Raw genomic sequence first — 15,644 nt, forward strand, 5'->3', positions numbered from 1 at the left:
AGTGATAAAGTAATAAATTAAAATTAAGTTTCGGGTCATTTCGGGTCGACCCGCCGCCCCGTAAACCTGAAATTTTCGGGTTCGGGTCAGCATACCTGACCCGTCACGGGTTGGCGGGTCGGGGTTCGGGTCAACAGATTTTCTGGCGGGTCTGTTGACCCGAACCCGACCCGCCAACCTGATTTGGACCCGAATTGCCACCCCTAACTGCAAGCGTGAAGGATTGATTTCATGATAATTTAGAGTTGCGGGATGAGGGAAAAAAACAGGGTGCAAATCAATAACAAAAAAAAATATAAAGTAAATAAATAAAAGGATAAGAGGAAAATGCTTGAATTGACGCTTAAAATGAATTTCGGTCTAGAAAAGCCACACTGCTTCGCAGGACGGGGTAGTTTAAAAGAATAAAGCGAAAGGAACATGGCGGGTGCGATCATACCAGCATTAATGCACTGGATCCCATCAGAACTCCGAAGTTAAGCGTGCTTGGGCGAGAGTAGTACTAGGATGGGTGACCCCCTGGGAAGTCCTCGTGTTGCACCCCTTTCTTTTTTGTTTCGAAATCAAAATTTCCTATTCGTTCTTTATCCTGTAGTAATTTAGCTCCGTCGGAACGATTGCTTAATATTTTGCTTCTTGTCGAAGCGTGAAGGAGGATCTGAAGGCGCGAGACAAATCAGGAACGGTACGGCTCGATCAAAGCCCGGATCGTCGCTCAAATTTGTCGGCGCAAATGTATCACCGCAACTAGGGGTGGCAATTTTCGACACGACCTGAAAACACGACACGAACCTAACACGAAATTAATGGGTTTGGGTTGAGGTTTCGGGAATTCGGGTTGGACCCGATGAACCCGAAAAGAAAACCGGTCGATTTCGGGTCAACCCGTGGTGACCTGATATGACCCGATATGACCCGTTTACGAATTAAAAATAATTTAATAAACATAAAAATAATTTATCTAACTAAACTAAGTTATTCTTTTTTTCAAAGGCATTAATTACTTAATCCTAAACGAATTTATTTAATTTGTGTGAAGTTGAAATTATTATACTTGGACAAATAATATATTATATTATTTTTCACTTTTGTATTGTTTTAATTTATTTTATATTTTGCTTGGGATAAAACACTTTTACGGTGTTTAATTTATTTTAGATTTGATTTGGAATCATTTATTTAAATTTTTATTACTTGATTATGTAATTAGTTTTGTGAGAAATTGATTTTATCAGAAATTACAGTGATAAATTAATAAATTAAAATTAAGTTTCGGGTCATTTCGGGTCGACCCGCCGCCCCGTAAACCTGAAATTTTCGGGTTCGGGTCAGCATACCTGACCCGTCACGGGTTGGCGGGTCGGGGTTCGGGTCAACAGATTTTCTGGCGGGTCTGTTGACCCGAACCCGACCCGCCAACCTGATTTGGACCCGAATTGCCACCCCTAACTGCAAGCGTGAAGGATTGATTTCATGATAATTTAGAGTTGCGGGATGAGGGAAAAAAACAGGGTGCAAATCAATAACAAAAAAAAATATAAAGTAAATAAATAAAAGGATAAGAGGAAAATGCTTGAATTGACGCTTAAAATGAATTTCGGTCTAGAAAAGCCACACTGCTTCGCAGGACGGGGTAGTTTAAAAGAATAAAGCGAAAGGAACATGGCGGGTGCGATCATACTAGCACTAATGCACCGGATCCCATCAGAACTCCGAAGTTAAGCGTGCTTGGGCGAGAGTAGTACTAGGATGGGTGACCCCCTGGGAAGTCCTCGTTTTGCACCCCTCTCTTTTTTGTTTCGAAATCCAAATTTCCTATTCGTTCTTTATCCTGTAGTAATTTAGCTCCGTCGGAACGATTGCTTAATAGTTTGCTTCTTGTCGAAGCGTGAAGGAGGATCTGAAGGCGCGAGACAAATCAGGAACGGTACGGCTCGATCAAAGCCCGGATCGTCGCTCAAATTTGTCGGCGCAAATGTATCACCGCAACTAGGGGTGGCAATTTTCGACACGACCTGAAAACACGACACGAACCTAACACGAAATTAATGGGTTTGGGTTGAGGTTTCGGGAATTCGGGTCAGAATCGGGTTGGACCCGATGAACCCGAAAAGAAAACCGGTCGATTTCGGGTCAACCCGTGGTGACCTGATATGACCCGTTTACGAATTAAAAATAATTTAATAAACATAAAAATAATTTTATCTAACTAAACTAAGTTATTCTTTTTTTCAAAGGCATTAATTACTTAATCCTAAACGAATTTATTTAATTTGTGTGAAGTTGAAATTATTATACTTGGACAAATAATATATTATATTATTTTTCACTTTTGTATTGTTTTAATTTATTTTATATTTTGCTTGGGATAAAACACTTTTACGGTGTTTAATTTATTTTAGATTTGATTTGGAATCATTTATTTAAATTTTTATTACTTGATTATGTAATTAGTTTTGTGAGAAATTGATTTTATTAGAAATTACAGTGATAAAGTAATAAATTAAAATTAAGTTTCGGGTCATTTCGGGTCGACCCGCCGCCCCGTAAACCTGAAATTTTCGGGTTCGGGTCAGCATACCTGACCCGTCACGGGTTGGCGGGTCGGGGTTCGGGTCAACAGATTTTCTGGCGGGTCTGTTGACCCGAACCCGACCCGCCAACCTGATTTGGACCCGAATTGCCACCCCTAACTGCAAGCGTGAAGGATTGATTTCATGATAATTTAGAGTTGCGGGATGAGGGAAAAAAACAGGGTGCAAATCAATAACAAAAAAAAATATAAAGTAAATAAATAAAAGGATAAGAGGAAAATGCTTGAATTGACGCTTAAAATGAATTTCGGTCTAGAAAAGCCACACTGCTTCGCAGGACGGGGTAGTTTAAAAGAATAAAGCGAAAGGAACATGGCGGGTGCGATCATACCAGCATTAATGCACCGGATCCCATCAGAACTCCGAAGTTAAGCGTGCTTGGGCGAGAGTAGTACTAGGATGGGTGACCCCCTGGGAAGTCCTCGTGTTGCACCCTTTTCTTTTTTGTTTCGAAATCCAAATTTCCTATTCGTTCTTTATCCTGTAGTAATTTAGCTCCGTCGGAACGATTGCTTAATATTTTGCTTCTTGTCGAAGCGTGAAGGAGGATCTGAAGGCGCGAGACAAATCAGGAACGGTACGGCTCGATCAAAGCCCGGATCGTCGCTCAAATTTGTCGGCGCAAATGTATCACCGCAACTAGGGGTGGCAATTTTCGACACGACCTGAAAACACGACACGAACCTAACACGAAATTAATGGGTTTGGGTTGAGGTTTCGGGAATTCGGGTCAGAATCGGGTTGGACCCGATGAACCCGAAAAGAAAACCGGTCGATTTCGGGTCAACCCGTGGTGACCTGATATGACCCGTTTACGAATTAAAAATAATTTAATAAACATAAAAATAATTTTATCTAACTAAACTAAGTTATTCTTTTTTTCAAAGGCATTAATTACTTAATCCTAAACGAATTTATTTAATTTGTGTGAAGTTGAAATTATTATACTTGGACAAATAATATATTATATTATTTTTCACTTTTGTATTGTTTTAATTTATTTTATATTTTGCTTGGGATAAAACACTTTTACGGTGTTTAATTTATTTTAGATTTGATTTGGAATCATTTATTTAAATTTTTATTACTTGATTATGTAATTAGTTTTGTGAGAAATTGATTTTATTAGAAATTACAGTGATAAAGTAATAAATTAAAATTAAGTTTCGGGTCATTTCGGGTCGACCCGCCGCCCCGTAAACCTGAAATTTTCGGGTTCGGGTCAGCATACCTGACCCGTCACGGGTTGGCGGGTCGGGGTTCGGGTCAACAGATTTTCTGGCGGGTCTGTTGACCCGAACCCGACCCGCCAACCTGATTTGGACCCGAATTGCCACCCCTAACTGCAAGCGTGAAGGATTGATTTCATGATAATTTAGAGTTGCGGGATGAGGGAAAAAAACAGGGTGCAAATCAATAACAAAAAAAAATATAAAGTAAATAAATAAAAGGATAAGAGGAAAATGCTTGAATTGACGCTTAAAATGAATTTCGGTCTAGAAAAGCCACACTGCTTCGCAGGACGGGGTAATTTAAAAGAATAAAGCGAAAGGAACATGGCGGGTGCGATCATACCAGCATTAATGCACTGGATCCCATCAGAACTCCGAAGTTAAGCGTGCTTGGGCGAGAGTAGTACTAGGATGGGTGACCCCCTGGGAAGTCCTCGTGTTGCACCCCTTTCTTTTTTGTTTCGAAATCCAAATTTCCTTTTCGTTCTTTATCCTGTAGTAATTTAGCTCCGTCGGAACGATTGCTTAATATTTTGCTTCTTGTCGAAGCGTGAAGGAGGATCTGAAGGCGCGAGACAAATCAGGAACGGTACGGCTCGATCAAAGCCCGGATCGTCGCTCAAATTTGTCGGCGCAAATGTATCACCGCAACTAGGGGTGGCAATTTTCGACACGACCTGAAAACACGACACGAACCTAACACGAAATTAATGGGTTTGGGTTGAGGTTTCGGGAATTCGGGTTGGACCCGATGAACCCGAAAAGAAAACCGGTCGATTTCGGGTCAACCCGTGGTGACCTGATATGACCCGATATGACCCGTTTACGAATTAAAAATAATTTAATAAACATAAAAATAATTTTATCTAACTAAACTAAGTTATTCTTTTTTTCAAAGGCATTAATTACTTAATCCTAAACGAATTTATTTAATTTGTGTGAAGTTGAAATTATTATACTTGGACAAATAATATATTATATTATTTTTCACTTTTGTATTGTTTTAATTTATTTTATATTTTGCTTGGGATAAAACACTTTTACGGTGTTTAATTTATTTTAGATTTGATTTGGAATCATTTATTTAAATTTTTATTACTTGATTATGTAATTAGTTTTGTGAGAAATTGATTTTATTAGAAATTACAGTGATAAATTAATAAATTAAAATTAAGTTTCGGGTCATTTCGGGTCGACCCGCCGCCCCGTAAACCTGAAATTTTCGGGTTCGGGTCAGCATACCTGACCCGTCACGGGTTGGCGGGTCGGGGTTCGGGTCAACAGATTTTCTGGCGGGTCTGTTGACCCGAACCCGACCCGCCAACCTGATTTGGACCCGAATTGCCACCCCTAACTGCAAGCGTGAAGGATTGATTTCATGATAATTTAGAGTTGCGGGATGAGGGAAAAAAACAGGGTGCAAATCAATAACAAAAAAAAATATAAAGTAAATAAATAAAAGGATAAGAGGAAAATGCTTGAATTGACGCTTAAAATGAATTTCGGTCTAGAAAAGCCACACTGCTTCGCAGGACGGGGTAGTTTAAAAGAATAAAGCGAAAGGAACATGGCGGGTGCGATCATACCAGCACTAATGCACCGGATCCCATCAGAACTCCGAAGTTAAGCGTGCTTGGGCGAGAGTAGTACTAGGATGGGTGACCCCCTGGGAAGTCCTCGTGTTGCACTCCTCTCTTTTTTGTTTCGAAATCCAAATTTCCTATTCGTTCTTTATCCCGTAGTAATTTAGCTCCGTCGGAACGATTGCTTAATATTTTGCTTCTTGTTGAAGCGTGAAGGAGGATCTGAAGGCGCGAGACAAATCAGGAACGGTACGGCTCGATCAAAAGCCCGGATCGTCGCTCAAATTTGTCGGCGCAAATGTATCACCGCAACTAGGGGTGGCAATTTTCGACACGACCTGAAAACACGACACGAACCTAACACGAAATTAATGGGTTTGGGTTGAGGTTTCGGGAATTCGGGTTGGACCCGATGAACCCGAAAAGAAAACCGGTCGATTTCGGGTCAACCCGTGGTGACCTGATATGACCCGATATGACCCGTTTACGAATTAAAAATAATTTAATAAACATAAAAATAATTTTATCTAACTAAACTAAGTTATTCTTTTTTTCAAAGGCATTAATTACTTAATCCTAAACGAATTTATTTAATTTGTGTGAAGTTGAAATTATTATACTTGGACAAATAATATATTATATTATTTTTCACTTTTGTATTGTTTTAATTTATTTTATATTTTGCTTGGGATAAAACACTTTTACGGTGTTTAATTTATTTTAGATTTGATTTGGAATCATTTATTTAAATTTTTATTACTTGATTATGTAATTAGTTTTGTGAGAAATTGATTTTATCAGAAATTACAGTGATAAATTAATAAATTAAAATTAAGTTTCGGGTCATTTCGGGTCGACCCGCCGCCCCGTAAACCTGAAATTTTCGGGTTCGGGTCAGCATACCTGACCCGTCACGGGTTGGCGGGTCGGGGTTCGGGTCAACAGATTTTCTGGCGGGTCTGTTGACCCGAACCCGACCCGCCAACCTGATTTGGACCCGAATTGCCACCCCTAACTGCAAGCGTGAAGGATTGATTTCATGATAATTTAGAGTTGCGGGATGAGGGAAAAAAACAGGGTGCAAATCAATAACAAAAAAAAATATAAAGTAAATAAATAAAAGGATAAGAGGAAAATGCTTGAATTGACGCTTAAAATGAATTTCGGTCTAGAAAAGCCACACTGCTTCGCAGGACGGGGTAGTTTAAAAGAATAAAGCGAAAGGAACATGGCGGGTGCGATCATACCAGCACTAATGCACCGGATCCCATCAGAACTCCGAAGTTAAGCGTGCTTGGGCGAGAGTAGTACTAGGATGGGTGACCCCCTGGGAAGTCCTCGTGTTGCACCCCTCTCTTTTTTGTTTCGAAATCCAAATTTCCTATTCGTTCTTTATCCTGTAGTAATTTAGCTCCGTCGGAACGATTGCTTAATAGTTTGCTTCTTGTCGAAGCGTGAAGGAGGATCTGAAGGCGCGAGACAAATTAGGAACGGTACGGCTCGATCAAAGCCCGGATCGTCGCTCAAATTTGTCGGCGCAAATGTATCACCGCAACTAGGGGTGGCAATTTTCGACACGACCTGAAAACACGACACGAACCTAACACGAAATTAATGGGTTTGGGTTGAGGTTTCGGGAATTCGGGTCAGAATCGGGTTGGACCCGATGAACCCGAAAAGAAAACCGGTCGATTTCGGGTCAACCCGTGGTGACCTGATATGACCCGTTTACGAATTAAAAATAATTTAATAAACATAAAAATAATTTTATCTAACTAAACTAAGTTATTCTTTTTTTCAAAGGCATTAATTACTTAATCCTAAACGAATTTATTTAATTTGTGTGAAGTTGAAATTATTATACTTGGACAAATAATATATTATATTATTTTTCACTTTTGTATTGTTTTAATTTATTTTATATTTTGCTTGGGATAAAACACTTTTACGGTGTTTAATTTATTTTAGATTTGATTTGGAATCATTTATTTAAATTTTTATTACTTGATTATGTAATTAGTTTTGTGAGAAATTGATTTTATTAGAAATTACAGTGATAAATTAATAAATTAAAATTAAGTTTCGGGTCATTTCGGGTCGACCCGCCGCCCCGTAAACCTGAAATTTTCGGGTTCGGGTCAGCATACCTGACCCGTCACGGGTTGGCGGGTCGGGGTTCGGGTCAACAGATTTTCTGGCGGGTCTGTTGACCCGAACCCGACCCGCCAACCTGATTTGGACCCGAATTGCCACCCCTAACTGCAAGCGTGAAGGATTGATTTCATGATAATTTAGAGTTGCGGGATGAGGGAAAAAAACAGGGTGCAAATCAATAACAAAAAAAAATATAAAGTAAATAAATAAAAGGATAAGAGGAAAATGCTTGAATTGACGCTTAAAATGAATTTCGGTCTAGAAAAGCCACACTGCTTCGCAGGACGGGGTAGTTTAAAAGAATAAAGCGAAAGGAACATGGCGGGTGCGATCATACCAGCACTAATGCACCGGATCCCATCAGAACTCCGAAGTTAAGCGTGCTTGGGCGAGAGTAGTACTAGGATGGGTGACCCCCTGGGAAGTCCTCGTGTTGCACTCCTCTCTTTTTTGTTTCGAAATCCAAATTTCCTATTCGTTCTTTATCCCGTAGTAATTTAGCTCCGTCGGAACGATTGCTTAATATTTTGCTTCTTGTTGAAGCGTGAAGGAGGATCTGAAGGCGCGAGACAAATCAGGAACGGTACGGCTCGATCAAAAGCCCGGATCGTCGCTCAAATTTGTCGGCGCAAATGTATCACCGCAACTAGGGGTGGCAATTTTCGACACGACCTGAAAACACGACACGAACCTAACACGAAATTAATGGGTTTGGGTTGAGGTTTCGGGAATTCGGGTTGGACCCGATGAACCCGAAAAGAAAACCGGTCGATTTCGGGTCAACCCGTGGTGACCTGATATGACCCGATATGACCCGTTTACGAATTAAAAATAATTTAATAAACATAAAAATAATTTTATCTAACTAAACTAAGTTATTCTTTTTTTCAAAGGCATTAATTACTTAATCCTAAACGAATTTATTTAATTTGTGTGAAGTTGAAATTATTATACTTGGACAAATAATATATTATATTATTTTTCACTTTTGTATTGTTTTAATTTATTTTATATTTTGCTTGGGATAAAACACTTTTACGGTGTTTAATTTATTTTAGATTTGATTTGGAATCATTTATTTAAATTTTTATTACTTGATTATGTAATTAGTTTTGTGAGAAATTGATTTTATCAGAAATTACAGTGATAAATTAATAAATTAAAATTAAGTTTCGGGTCATTTCGGGTCGACCCGCCGCCCCGTAAACCTGAAATTTTCGGGTTCGGGTCAGCATACCTGACCCGTCACGGGTTGGCGGGTCGGGGTTCGGGTCAACAGATTTTCTGGCGGGTCTGTTGACCCGAACCCGACCCGCCAACCTGATTTGGACCCGAATTGCCACCCCTAACTGCAAGCGTGAAGGATTGATTTCATGATAATTTAGAGTTGCGGGATGAGGGAAAAAAACAGGGTGCAAATCAATAACAAAAAAAAATATAAAGTAAATAAATAAAAGGATAAGAGGAAAATGCTTGAATTGACGCTTAAAATGAATTTCGGTCTAGAAAAGCCACACTGCTTCGCAGGACGGGGTAGTTTAAAAGAATAAAGCGAAAGGAACATGGCGGGTGCGATCATACCAGCACTAATGCACCGGATCCCATCAGAACTCCGAAGTTAAGCGTGCTTGGGCGAGAGTAGTACTAGGATGGGTGACCCCCTGGGAAGTCCTCGTGTTGCACCCCTCTCTTTTTTGTTTCGAAATCCAAATTTCCTATTCGTTCTTTATCCTGTAGTAATTTAGCTCCGTCGGAACGATTGCTTAATATTTTGCTTCTTGTCGAAGCGTGAAGGAGGATCTGAAGGCGCGAGACAAATCAGGAACGGTACGGCTCGATCAAAGCCCGGATCGTCGCTCAAATTTGTCGGCGCAAATGTATCACCGCAACTAGGGGTGGCAATTTTCGACACGACCTGAAAACACGACACGAACCTAACACGAAATTAATGGGTTTGGGTTGAGGTTTCGGGAATTCGGGTCAGAATCGGGTTGGACCCGATGAACCCGAAAAGAAAACCGGTCGATTTCGGGTCAACCCGTGGTGACCTAATATGACCCGTTTACGAATTAAAAATAATTTAATAAACATAAAAATAATTTTATCTAACTAAACTAAGTTATTCTTTTTTTCAAAGGCATTAATTACTTAATCCTAAACGAATTTATTTAATTTGTGTGAAGTTGAAATTATTATACTTGGACAAATAATATATTATATTATTTTTCACTTTTGTATTGTTTTAATTTATTTTATATTTTGCTTGGGATAAAACACTTTTACGGTGTTTAATTTATTTTAGATTTGATTTGGAATCATTTATTTAAATTTTTATTACTTGATTATGTAATTAGTTTTGTGAGAAATTGATTTTATCAGAAATTACAGTGATAAAGTAATAAATTAAAATTAAGTTTCGGGTCATTTCGGGTCGACCCGCCGCCCCGTAAACCTGAAATTTTCGGGTTCGGGTCAGCATACCTGACCCGTCACGGGTTGGCGGGTCGGGGTTCGGGTCAACAGATTTTCTGGCGGGTCTGTTGACCCGAACCCGACCCGCCAACCTGATTTGGACCCGAATTGCCACCCCTAACTGCAAGCGTGAAGGATTGATTTCATGATAATTTAGAGTTGCGGGATGAGGGAAAAAAACAGGGTGCAAATCAATAACAAAAAAAAATATAAAGTAAATAAATAAAAGGATAAGAGGAAAATGCTTGAATTGACGCTTAAAATGAATTTCGGTCTAGAAAAGCCACACTGCTTCGCAGGACGGGGTAATTTAAAAGAATAAAGCGAAAGGAACATGGCGGGTGCGATCATACCAGCATTAATGCACTGGATCCCATCAGAACTCCGAAGTTAAGCGTGCTTGGGCGAGAGTAGTACTAGGATGGGTGACCCCCTGGGAAGTCCTCGTGTTGCACCCCTTTCTTTTTTGTTTCGAAATCCAAATTTCCTTTTCGTTCTTTATCCTGTAGTAATTTAGCTCCGTCGGAACGATTGCTTAATATTTTGCTTCTTGTCGAAGCGTGAAGGAGGATCTGAAGGCGCGAGACAAATCAGGAACGGTACGGCTCGATCAAAGCCCGGATCGTCGCTCAAATTTGTCGGCGCAAATGTATCACCGCAACTAGGGGTGGCAATTTTCGACACGACCTGAAAACACGACACGAACCTAACACGAAATTAATGGGTTTGGGTTGAGGTTTCGGGAATTCGGGTTGGACCCGATGAACCCGAAAAGAAAACCGGTCGATTTCGGGTCAACCCGTGGTGACCTGATATGACCCGATATGACCCGTTTACGAATTAAAAATAATTTAATAAACATAAAAATAATTTTATCTAACTAAACTAAGTTATTCTTTTTTTCAAAGGCATTAATTACTTAATCCTAAACGAATTTATTTAATTTGTGTGAAGTTGAAATTATTATACTTGGACAAATAATATATTATATTATTTTTCACTTTTGTATTGTTTTAATTTATTTTATATTTTGCTTGGGATAAAACACTTTTACGGTGTTTAATTTATTTTAGATTTGATTTGGAATCATTTATTTAAATTTTTATTACTTGATTATGTAATTAGTTTTGTGAGAAATTGATTTTATTAGAAATTACAGTGATAAATTAATAAATTAAAATTAAGTTTCGGGTCATTTCGGGTCGACCCGCCGCCCCGTAAACCTGAAATTTTCGGGTTCGGGTCAGCATACCTGACCCGTCACGGGTTGGCGGGTCGGGGTTCGGGTCAACAGATTTTCTGGCGGGTCTGTTGACCCGAACCCGACCCGCCAACCTGATTTGGACCCGAATTGCCACCCCTAACTGCAAGCGTGAAGGATTGATTTCATGATAATTTAGAGTTGCGGGATGAGGGAAAAAAACAGGGTGCAAATCAATAACAAAAAAAAATATAAAGTAAATAAATAAAAGGATAAGAGGAAAATGCTTGAATTGACGCTTAAAATGAATTTCGGTCTAGAAAAGCCACACTGCTTCGCAGGACGGGGTAGTTTAAAAGAATAAAGCGAAAGGAACATGGCGGGTGCGATCATACCAGCACTAATGCACCGGATCCCATCAGAACTCCGAAGTTAAGCGTGCTTGGGCGAGAGTAGTACTAGGATGGGTGACCCCCTGGGAAGTCCTCGTGTTGCACTCCTCTCTTTTTTGTTTCGAAATCCAAATTTCCTATTCGTTCTTTATCCCGTAGTAATTTAGCTCCGTCGGAACGATTGCTTAATATTTTGCTTCTTGTTGAAGCGTGAAGGAGGATCTGAAGGCGCGAGACAAATCAGGAACGGTACGGCTCGATCAAAAGCCCGGATCGTCGCTCAAATTTGTCGGCGCAAATGTATCACCGCAACTAGGGGTGGCAATTTTCGACACGACCTGAAAACACGACACGAACCTAACACGAAATTAATGGGTTTGGGTTGAGGTTTCGGGAATTCGGGTTGGACCCGATGAACCCGAAAAGAAAACCGGTCGATTTCGGGTCAACCCGTGGTGACCTGATATGACCCGATATGACCCGTTTACGAATTAAAAATAATTTAATAAACATAAAAATAATTTTATCTAACTAAACTAAGTTATTCTTTTTTTCAAAGGCATTAATTACTTAATCCTAAACGAATTTATTTAATTTGTGTGAAGTTGAAATTATTATACTTGGACAAATAATATATTATATTATTTTTCACTTTTGTATTGTTTTAATTTATTTTATATTTTGCTTGGGATAAAACACTTTTACGGTGTTTAATTTATTTTAGATTTGATTTGGAATCATTTATTTAAATTTTTATTACTTGATTATGTAATTAGTTTTGTGAGAAATTGATTTTATCAGAAATTACAGTGATAAATTAATAAATTAAAATTAAGTTTCGGGTCATTTCGGGTCGACCCGCCGCCCCGTAAACCTGAAATTTTCGGGTTCGGGTCAGCATACCTGACCCGTCACGGGTTGGCGGGTCGGGGTTCGGGTCAACAGATTTTCTGGCGGGTCTGTTGACCCGAACCCGACCCGCCAACCTGATTTGGACCCGAATTGCCACCCCTAACTGCAAGCGTGAAGGATTGATTTCATGATAATTTAGAGTTGCGGGATGAGGGAAAAAAACAGGGTGCAAATCAATAACAAAAAAAAATATAAAGTAAATAAATAAAAGGATAAGAGGAAAATGCTTGAATTGACGCTTAAAATGAATTTCGGTCTAGAAAAGCCACACTGCTTCGCAGGACGGGGTAGTTTAAAAGAATAAAGCGAAAGGAACATGGCGGGTGCGATCATACCAGCACTAATGCACCGGATCCCATCAGAACTCCGAAGTTAAGCGTGCTTGGGCGAGAGTAGTACTAGGATGGGTGACCCCCTGGGAAGTCCTCGTGTTGCACCCCTCTCTTTTTTGTTTCGAAATCCAAATTTCCTATTCGTTCTTTATCCTGTAGTAATTTAGCTCCGTCGGAACGATTGCTTAATAGTTTGCTTCTTGTCGAAGCGTGAAGGAGGATCTGAAGGCGCGAGACAAATCAGGAACGGTACGGCTCGATCAAAGCCCGGATCGTCGCTCAAATTTGTCGGCGCAAATGTATCACCGCAACTAGGGGTGGCAATTTTCGACACGACCTGAAAACACGACACGAACCTAACACGAAATTAATGGGTTTGGGTTGAGGTTTCGGGAATTCGGGTCAGAATCGGGTTGGACCCGATGAACCCGAAAAGAAAACCGGTCGATTTCGGGTCAACCCGTGGTGACTTGATATGACCCGTTTACGAATTAAAAATAATTTAATAAACATAAAAATAATTTTATCTAACTAAACTAAGTTATTCTTTTTTTCAAAGGCATTAATTACTTAATCCTAAACGAATTTATTTAATTTGTGTGAAGTTGAAATTATTATACTTGGACAAATAATATATTATATTATTTTTCACTTTTGTATTGTTTTAATTTATTTTATATTTTGCTTGGGATAAAACACTTTTACGGTGTTTAATTTATTTTAGATTTGATTTGGAATCATTTATTTAAATTTTTATTACTTGATTATGTAATTAGTTTTGTGAGAAATTGATTTTATTAGAAATTACAGTGATAAAGTAATAAATTAAAATTAAGTTTCGGGTCATTTCGGGTCGACCCGCCGCCCCGTAAACCTGAAATTTTCGGGTTCGGGTCATTATACCTGACCCGTCACGGGTTGGCGGGTCGGGGTTCGGGTCAACAGATTTTCTGGCGGGTCTGTTGACCCGAACCCGACCCGCCAACCTGATTTGGACCCGAATTGCCACCCCTAACTGCAAGCGTGAAGGATTGATTTCATGATAATTTAGAGTTGCGGGATGAGGGAAAAAAACAGGGGGCAAATCAATAACAAAAAAAAATATAAAGTAAATAAATAAAAGGATAAGAGGAAAATGCTTGAATTGACGCTTAAAATGAATTTCGGTCTAGAAAAGCCACACTGCTTCGCAGGACGGGGTAGTTTAAAAGAATAAAGCGAAAGGAACATGGCGGGTGCGATCATACCAGCATTAATGCACCGGATCCCATCAGAACTCCGAAGTTAAGCGTGCTTGGGCGAGAGTAGTACTAGGATGGGTGACCCCCTGGGAAGTCCTCGTGTTGCACTCCTCTCTTTTTTGTTTCGAAATCCAAATTTCCTATTCGTTCTTTATCCCGTAGTAATTTAGCTCCGTCGGAACGATTGCTTAATATTTTGCTTCTTGTTGAAGCGTGAAGGAGGATCTGAAGGCGCGAGACAAATCAGGAACGGTACGGCTCGATCAAAAGCCCGGATCGTCGCTCAAATTTGTCGGCGCAAATGTATCACCGCAACTAGGGGTGGCAATTTTCGACACGACCTGAAAACACGACACGAACCTAACACGAAATTAATGGGTTTGGGTTGAGGTTTCGGGAATTCGGGTTGGACCCGATGAACCCGAAAAGAAAACCGGTCGATTTCGGGTCAACCCGTGGTGACCTGATATGACCCGTTTACGAATTAAAAATAATTTAATAAACATAAAAATAATTTTATCTAACTAAACTAAGTTATTCTTTTTTTCAAAGGCATTAATTACTTAATCCTAAACGAATTTATTTAATTTGTGTGAAGTTGAAATTATTATACTTGGACAAATAATATATTATATTATTTTTCACTTTTGTATTGTTTTAATTTATTTTATATTTTGCTTGGGATAAAACACTTTTACGGTGTTTAATTTATTTTAGATTTGATTTGGAATCATTTATTTAAATTTTTATTACTTGATTATGTAATTAGTTTTGTGAGAAATTGATTTTATTAGAAATTACAGTGATAAATTAATAAATTAAAATTAAGTTTCGGGTCATTTCGGGTCGACCCGCCGCCCCGTAAACCTGAAATTTTCGGGTTCGGGTCAGCATACCTGACCCGTCACGGGTTGGCGGGTCGGGGTTCGGGTCAACAGATTTTCTGGCGGGTCTGTTGACCCGAACCCGACCCGCCAACCTGATTTGGACCCGAATTGCCACCCCTAACTGCAAGCGTGAAGGATTGATTTCATGATAATTTAGAGTTGCGGGATGAGGGAAAAAAACAGGGTGCAAATCAATAACAAAAAAAAATATAAAGTAAATAAATAAAAGGATAAGAGGAAAATGCTTGAATTGACGCTTAAAATGAATTTCGGTCTAGAAAAGCCACACTGCTTCGCAGGACGGGGTAGTTTAAAAGAATAAAGCGAAAGGAACATGGCGGGTGCGATCATACCAGCATTAATGCACCGGATCCCATCAGAACTCCGAAGTTAAGCGTGCTTGGGCGAGAGTAGTACTAGGATGGGTGACCCCCTGGGAAGTCCTCGTGTTGCACCCTTTTCTTTTTTGTTTCGAAATCCAAATTTCCTATTCGTTCTTTATCCTGTAGTAATTTAGCTCCGTCGGAACGATTGCTTAATATTTTGCTTCTTGTCGAAGCGTGAAGGAGGATCTGAAGGCGCGAGACAAATCAGGAACGGTACGGCTCGATCAAAGCCCGGATCGTCGCTCAAATTTGTCGGCG

General features: G+C 39.6%; 13 non-coding genes across 13 annotated transcripts; all 13 read left to right on the plus strand.

Annotated features, from left to right (window-relative positions):
* Positions 1 to 425: 425 nt before the first annotated feature.
* LOC140030892 (5S ribosomal RNA) lies at positions 426 to 544 on the plus strand. The gene has a single exon (XR_011834811.1). It is a non-coding gene; the product is annotated as a 5S ribosomal RNA (ribosomal RNA).
* A 1,123-nt stretch (positions 545 to 1,667) lies between these two features.
* Positions 1,668 to 1,786, plus strand: LOC140031309 (5S ribosomal RNA). Its single transcript, XR_011835230.1, has one exon. It is a non-coding gene; the product is annotated as a 5S ribosomal RNA (ribosomal RNA).
* Positions 1,787 to 2,911: 1,125 nt separating this feature from the next.
* Positions 2,912 to 3,030, plus strand: LOC140030692 (5S ribosomal RNA). Its single transcript, XR_011834611.1, has one exon. It is a non-coding gene; the product is annotated as a 5S ribosomal RNA (ribosomal RNA).
* A 1,125-nt stretch (positions 3,031 to 4,155) lies between these two features.
* LOC140030894 (5S ribosomal RNA) lies at positions 4,156 to 4,274 on the plus strand. The gene has a single exon (XR_011834813.1). It is a non-coding gene; the product is annotated as a 5S ribosomal RNA (ribosomal RNA).
* Positions 4,275 to 5,398: 1,124 nt separating this feature from the next.
* LOC140029836 (5S ribosomal RNA) lies at positions 5,399 to 5,517 on the plus strand. The gene has a single exon (XR_011833751.1). It is a non-coding gene; the product is annotated as a 5S ribosomal RNA (ribosomal RNA).
* Positions 5,518 to 6,642: 1,125 nt separating this feature from the next.
* On the plus strand, positions 6,643 to 6,761 carry LOC140028833 (5S ribosomal RNA). The gene has a single exon (XR_011832738.1). It is a non-coding gene; the product is annotated as a 5S ribosomal RNA (ribosomal RNA).
* Positions 6,762 to 7,886: 1,125 nt separating this feature from the next.
* LOC140029837 (5S ribosomal RNA) lies at positions 7,887 to 8,005 on the plus strand. The gene has a single exon (XR_011833752.1). It is a non-coding gene; the product is annotated as a 5S ribosomal RNA (ribosomal RNA).
* Positions 8,006 to 9,130: 1,125 nt separating this feature from the next.
* LOC140028834 (5S ribosomal RNA) lies at positions 9,131 to 9,249 on the plus strand. The gene has a single exon (XR_011832739.1). It is a non-coding gene; the product is annotated as a 5S ribosomal RNA (ribosomal RNA).
* Positions 9,250 to 10,374: 1,125 nt separating this feature from the next.
* Positions 10,375 to 10,493, plus strand: LOC140030895 (5S ribosomal RNA). The gene has a single exon (XR_011834814.1). It is a non-coding gene; the product is annotated as a 5S ribosomal RNA (ribosomal RNA).
* Positions 10,494 to 11,617: 1,124 nt separating this feature from the next.
* On the plus strand, positions 11,618 to 11,736 carry LOC140029838 (5S ribosomal RNA). The gene has a single exon (XR_011833753.1). It is a non-coding gene; the product is annotated as a 5S ribosomal RNA (ribosomal RNA).
* A 1,125-nt stretch (positions 11,737 to 12,861) lies between these two features.
* LOC140028835 (5S ribosomal RNA) lies at positions 12,862 to 12,980 on the plus strand. The gene has a single exon (XR_011832740.1). It is a non-coding gene; the product is annotated as a 5S ribosomal RNA (ribosomal RNA).
* A 1,125-nt stretch (positions 12,981 to 14,105) lies between these two features.
* LOC140030729 (5S ribosomal RNA) lies at positions 14,106 to 14,224 on the plus strand. Its single transcript, XR_011834648.1, has one exon. It is a non-coding gene; the product is annotated as a 5S ribosomal RNA (ribosomal RNA).
* Positions 14,225 to 15,339: 1,115 nt separating this feature from the next.
* LOC140030693 (5S ribosomal RNA) lies at positions 15,340 to 15,458 on the plus strand. Its single transcript, XR_011834612.1, has one exon. It is a non-coding gene; the product is annotated as a 5S ribosomal RNA (ribosomal RNA).
* Positions 15,459 to 15,644: the final 186 nt, after the last annotated feature.

This window comes from Coffea arabica, chromosome 11e (genome assembly GCF_036785885.1).
Source record: "Coffea arabica cultivar ET-39 chromosome 11e, Coffea Arabica ET-39 HiFi, whole genome shotgun sequence".
In the NCBI taxonomy this organism is placed as follows: Eukaryota; Viridiplantae; Streptophyta; class Magnoliopsida; order Gentianales; family Rubiaceae; genus Coffea; species Coffea arabica.